Raw genomic sequence first — 6,757 nt, forward strand, 5'->3', positions numbered from 1 at the left:
GGCCACATTTCCCACCATTGGATATCAGGAACCTCATTGTAATACATCTGCAAATCATTATTATGCCAACCCGCTGGAATCGTCCCCCCCCACCCCGCTGGATCATCCATCCACGTCGGCGTGCTTTCCCACTGACGTGCTTCACAACAGCACATAAAAGGCATGCACTTGGCGGGCTGCACTTTGAGGGGAACTCGGTGGTGAGTGCACAGTGAAGTTCTGCAGCGCTCACCAGGATCGCCTGTTGGACTTCAAGCTTGAGGAGCTTTGAGGAGGGTGTCAAGGGCTGCCCTGCTGTTGAGGCGACTTGTGTGGGGTAGTGGGTCAAGGGCAGCTCTGCCATTGAAAATAGCGCACAAGCATTCAGGGTGGGGAGTAGGGTGGACGCAGTAGGCAGCCGTGTATAAGGGAAACATGTATAAAGTGATCATTCATGTGCAGCTGAGACAGTTCAAGCACAGCCACATTGACATGAGTCGGGCTTCTTGCTCAGCTGTCTACTCAAGCAATGCAGAGGTGTCAAAAGGGCCACCATGTGCTCTGAAACTTTTCAGCCCCCCCAGCACAGACTGCAAGATCATGAGCATTTTAAATGGGTTGCAGAACAGTTGAATGACTGAGCATATTGTACAATCTCTTTGCTAAATCTGGCCATGGCTCAGTCACTGGTGGAGGCACTCACAGCCTCTTGCAATTCATCATCCTGTTTTGGGCCAGTCTCCCCCATGGTTCAAGCTAACAGAGCAGCCTTGCAGTGCAGGTTAGGAAAATGCCTGCACCTGAGCTGAGAGCACAGCATGCAGCCCAATGGGTGAAGCTGCTGCCAATCAGTCAGCTGGAGTGGGGCAGAGGTGGATGGGGTTTCAGGCAGCCACGTAGCACTCTAAACTCTGGCCATGCAAGTGATGGTCAGCACTCTCCAAGAATCGTTGAGGGGCCTTCACATTTAGCCTGGGCAAGTTCTTAGTACACCCATGCTAACCATGTGTCTCACTCTTTCATTCTGCAAGAGGAGTACGTCAGGAGCATGGAGCCTGGTGAACTAGCTGTATGCCTGATGGCCTACAGAGTGCGAAGACAATGGAGGAGGGTGACAAAGGCCCTGGCTACACAGAGGCAGGAGCAGCAATCTCAGGAAGAAGGGGGCGGCTGGGGCTCCCGCACATACCGCTCATGTGCCACAGCGAGCCGTTGCTGGTTGGCGCCTGGTGACATCCAGGGTCTGTAGATGCTGCCTTTCAATCCTGCCAATGGCTGAGAACCAGTATTGCCAAATATTGCACATGTCTAGGGAACTGGGCGGTCACATCTGCCAACTGCTGCATGATTTGACGGCAGGGGGACATAGAGGGCATTCCACTGCCAGTGGCTGTGAAAGTGACCACGGCGCTCAATTTCTACACCACTGGCTCCTTTCAGGGCTCCACAGGTGACCTGTGTGGGATATCACAAACCTCCACCTACAAGTGCATCCATGAGGTCACGGATGCCATCTTTGCGAGGGCACACAGCTTTGTGCATTTTGCCCAGGACCAGGACAGCCAGGATGCAAGAGCGATTGGATTTGCCCAGATCTCAGGTTTCCCACAGGTACAGGGTGTGATTGACTGCATACACGTGGCGCTCAGGTCTCCATCACGACACATGGTCAACTACATCAACCGCAATGGGTTCCATTCGCTAAATGTGCAGCTGGTGTGTGACCACCAGAAACGCATCCTGCAGGTGTGCACACAGTTTCCAGTGAGTATCCACGACTCCTACATTCTTAGTAGGTCTCAGATCCCTGACATTTTCCAGGGTCCGCAGAGGCTGCAGGGTTGGTTCCTTGGGGACAAGGGCTATCCGCAGAGGCCGTGGCTGATGACACCCCTGCAGCAGCCTCAGACTGCAACAGAGCGATGCTATAATGAGGCTCATGCTGCAGTTCGCAACTTGTTGGAGCAGACCATCGGGATGCTGAAGATGAGGTTCTGGTGCCTGGACCAGTCTGGTGGAGCCCTGCAATACAGTCCGCAGAGAGTGTCACGCGTCATCGTCATCTGCTGTGTCCTTTACAACCTGGTGCAGCAACAGGGAGATGAGCTGGATGAGGAGGAGATGGAGGAGCTGGAGTTCTCCGATGAGGAGGTCACCAACAGGGATATGGGCAAGGAGGTCCTCGAAGACGACGATGATGGGAATGGGGCCCTCACACTGGCTAAACAAAGCAGATTTCTCGGGAGGCCTTCATAGCTGCTAGATTTGTAGAGGATGATGATGACATGCAGTGAGGTGACCCCATATATCCTCACATTGCATCTTGAAAGTTTGATTCCAATCTGGCTTATGCTAGCATGAATACCCTCTGTGAGAATGCTCCTGTCATGGAGATGCAGTGAAAGCCCTTACAGCCGCTCGACTGCAGGAGGATGATGATGACAACATGCAGTGAGAACACTCCATAAATCTTCACATAGCCTCTAAGAATGTCTGACTTTTGTCTGGCTGAGGGCAGCTCACTTACGCTCTGTGATCAGGGTCATATCATAGAAACACAGCCATGAAACTTTAGAAGCATCATGTTCCTTTGTCCACCTTCAGGAGCTGGAGCACAGCGTCAGTGATCACAGATGCTGAAGAGATGGGGACCAGTCCCACCTCAAAAGGAGCTGAGAGCACACAAAGAGAATGACGGAACTCTGTGACACCTGCCCATTACATTCTGGCAGCAATGACAAGCACCATCAAGGTGCAGGCATCAGTAATGTTCCCAGGGAATGAGAGGCCGGACCATCACTTGGATTTGTTATATTCATTCATGGGATCAGGGATTCACTGGCTGGGCCAACATTTATTGCCCATCCTGAGTTGCCCTTGAGAAGGTGGTGGTGAGCTGCCTTCTTGAACCGCTGCAGTCTATGTCCTTCTAGGTGGTAGTGGTCGTGGGTTTGGAAGGTGCTGTCGAAGGAGCCTTGGTGAATTCCTCAAGTGCATCTTGTAGATGGTACACACTGCTGCTACTATCTGTCGGTGGTGGAAGGAGCGAATGTTGGTGGATGTGGTGCCAATCAAGTGGGCTGCTTTGTCCTGGATGGTGTCAAGCTACTTGATTGTTATGGGACCTGTACTCATCCAGGCAAGTGGCATCCCCTGAAGGCTGCACAGAGCACAGGGAAGAGGCCCTGGGCTGAGGCACCTGCCTTTATCTTGTGCAAAAAGGTTTCACATCTGAGTGACAAGAACACTGCTCATCAGGACAAGGAGCCACAGGCAGGGGGACATTCTTGGGAGTTTATTGACAATAGTGAACAGTATGTACAAATGATTAACACCTGTGCCCAGGCTGTGCAACTACATTGAACTAACGCTTGGCCTAAATAGCCAAGTGGTTATAGTACTGGGTTTATAACCCCAAGATCAAGAGTTCAAATCTCACAATGGCAAACTATGAAACAATGCTGTTAGTTTGTGGATCCCACACACTATTTATGCCTACGGCCATACTAGTCTGAAAACGCCCGATCTTGTCTGATCTCGGAAGCTAAGCAGACTCAGGCCTGGTTAGTATTTGGATGGCAGACCGCCTGGGAATACCAGGTGCAGTAGGTTTGGCTTGGCCTAAATAGCCAAGTGGTTATGGTACTGGGTTTGTAACCCCAAGATCAAGAGTTCAAATCTCACAATGGCAAACTATGAAATATCAGCAATATGTCACCCTTTGCTTGGCCTAAATAGCCAAGTGGTTATAGTACTTGCTTTGTAAACCCAAGAACAAGAGCTCAAATCTCACAATGGCAAACAATGAAATATCAGCAATATGTCACCCTTTGCCCTCTACGGAGGTGTCCTCCCCCTTTCTATCGGGGACCTGGGTTGGAGGGTGTTGCATGCAGCAGTCCCTTATAATAAGAGGATGCATAGGTTCACGGACTCTCAGGACACGTGCCCTTTTTGCGGTCTTGTGGAGTCCATGGACCATGTATACGTAGGGTGTTGTAGGCTGCACTCCCTTTTTAGTTATTTGAAAAACCTTTTATTGATGTTTTGTTTGCACTTCAGCCCCACGCTCCTGATCTATGGGCACCCGGTGCGGAAGGGGGTTGGGAAGGAGGAGGACCTCCTCGTGAACCTGCTCCTGGGCCTGGCCAAGTTGGCCATTAACAGGTCCAGGCAGCGGGCAATCGACGGGGGAGTCCTGCCCGATTGTTTGTCCCTCTTCCGTGGCTACGTTCGCTGCCAGATGTCCCTGGAGAAGGAGCACGCGGTGTCTGCTGGCACTCTCGAGGCCTTCCGTGCTCGGTGGGCACCGCGGGGACTGGGGTGTTTTGTTGACCCCTTTAATCACATTTTGATTTAAAGTTTGTAAGTTTCCTTTAAACTTTGTTCTTGGTTTTACAGCTGACCTGAATTAGGGACTGTGCCTGATTTATCCCAATTTTGTTGATTTGGTTTTCATTTAAAAGATTATCAAGAGTTCAAATCTCACAATGGCAAGCTATGGAACAATGTAACTTCATCTGAAACAGATGGCAATGGGTTTGTACTCGAAAGAGTTACATTGATCTAACGCTTGGCCTAAATAGCCAAGTGGTTATGGTACTGGGTTTATAACCCCAAGATCAAGAGTTCAAATCTCACAATGGCAAACTATGGAACAATGAAATATCAGCAATATGTCACCCTTTTGGTTTGGCTTAAATAGCCAAGTGGTTATGGTACTGGGTTTGTAACCCCATAGATCAAGAGTTCAAATCTCACAATGGCAAACTATGAAACAATGTAACTTCATCTGAAACAGATGGAAATGTGTTTGCACTCGAAAGAGTTATATAGGCTTCTTGTCCACCAACTGGCTGGTTTAGCTTGGCCTAAATAGCCAAGGGGTTATGGTACTGGGCTTGTAACCCCAAGATCCAGAGTTCAAATCTCACAATGGCAAACTATGTAACAACGTAACTGTGGTCTAAATAGCCAAGTGGTTATGGTACTGGGCTTGTAACCCCAAGATCAAAAATTCAAATCTCATGATGGCAAACTATGAAACAATGTAACTTCATCTGAAATGACAGATGGAAATGTGTGGATTGGCCTAAATAGCCAAGTGGTTATAGTACTGGGTTTGTAATCCCAAGATCAGGAGTTCAAATCTCACAATGGCAAACTATGAAACAATGTAACTTTATCTGAAACAGATGGAAATGGGTTTGTACTCGAAAGAGTTACATTGACCTAACACTTGGCCTTAATAGCCAAGTGGTTATAGTACTTGCTTTGTAACCCCAAGAACAAGAGCTCAAATCTCACAATGGCAAACAATGAAATATCAGCAATATGTCACCCTTTTGCTTGGCTTACATAGCCAAGTGGTTATGGTACTGGGCTTGCAACCCTAAGATCAAGAGTTCAAATCTCACAATGGCAAACTATGAAACAATGTAACTTCATCTGAATAGGAACAGATGGAAACGAGTTTGTACTTGAAACAGTTACTATAAATTTAGCTTGGCCTAAATAGCTAAGTGGCTATGGTACTGGGTTTGTAACCCCAAGATCAAGAGTTCAAATCTCACAATGGCAAACTATGAAACAATGAACTATCAGCAAAATGTCTCCCTTGCTTGGCCTAAATAGCCAAGTGGTTATGGTACTGGGTTTGTAACCCCAAGATCAAGAATTCAAATCTCACAATGGCAAACTATGAAACAATGTAACTTCATCTGAAAAAACAGATGGAAACATGTTTGTACTCAAAAGAGTTACATTTACCTAACGCTTGGCCTAAATAACCAAGTGGTTACGGTACCGGGTTTGTAAACCCAAGATCAAGAGTTCAAATCTCACAATGGCAAACTATGAAACACAGTAACTTCATCTGAAACAGATGGAGACGTGTTTCTACTCGAAAGAGTTACATCTTGGCTCCTTGCCAAGTCTTTTACCAGGACCTGATCAAAGTCTGGAAAGTGGTCGCCTCGCGACGCAGCTCTCCCCCATCAGGAATAGCGGCTATCGTCAGAGAGCCACTGCTCAGGAATCCGCCCCTCCGTCCTTTTCAGTGGCTGGCGGAGAGGAGGGCTGTGGCCGCAGGGGTGACCAGGATCGGGGACGTGCTGGGTGGCGGAGGACTGGGCTGGATGCTCCCACAGGAGTTGGTGCGACGCGCGTCTGTGAGTGTCCAGGTCACAGCCGATGCCATCCAAGACCTGAGAACGGTTGTGCTCGGATCCGACGTTATTTTGGGTCTTGAGGTGGCCCAGGTGCGCGGTGGTCTTCCGTCTGAACATTCCCCTGTTCGGACAGAATTCCACATTGGCCCCAAGCCCCGAACCCTCCCTCGGGTGCTGGTGCCCCGCAATATGAGCCGCCTCAGGGACATGCCCTCTGTGCCTTTTGGCACGGCAAAGAGGGGCTTTTTGTACGGACTGCTGCTGCACACCTTCCATTTTCTCGCCCTTGTCCGTCGACCGGACACGCCCTGGCATGCCTTGTTGCCGTCCAGCGGCGGAGGCCCCCGATGGGAGGCCCTCTACGGAGGTGTCCTCCCCCTTTCTATCGGAGACCTGGGTTGGAGGGTGTTGCATGCAGCAGTCCCTTATAATAAGAGGATGCATAGGTTCACGGACTCTCAGGACACGTGCCCTTTTTGCGGTCTTGTGGAGTCCGTGGACCATGTATACATAGGGTGTTGTAGGCTGCACTCCCTTTTTAGTTATTTGAAAAACCTTTTATTGATGTTTTGTTTGCACTTCAGCCCCACGCTCCTGATCTACGGGCA

At 49.4% G+C, this 6,757-nt stretch overlaps 1 non-coding gene across 1 annotated transcript; it reads left to right on the forward strand.

Moving 5' to 3' along the window:
* The first annotated feature begins 3,472 nt into the window (after positions 1–3,472).
* LOC121286061 lies at positions 3,473–3,591 on the forward strand. Its single transcript, XR_005944883.1, has one exon. It is a non-coding gene; the product is annotated as a 5S ribosomal RNA (ribosomal RNA).
* Positions 3,592–6,757: the final 3,166 nt, after the last annotated feature.

Source organism: Carcharodon carcharias, chromosome 1, assembly GCF_017639515.1.
Source record: "Carcharodon carcharias isolate sCarCar2 chromosome 1, sCarCar2.pri, whole genome shotgun sequence".
In the NCBI taxonomy this organism is placed as follows: domain Eukaryota; kingdom Metazoa; phylum Chordata; class Chondrichthyes; order Lamniformes; family Lamnidae; genus Carcharodon; species Carcharodon carcharias.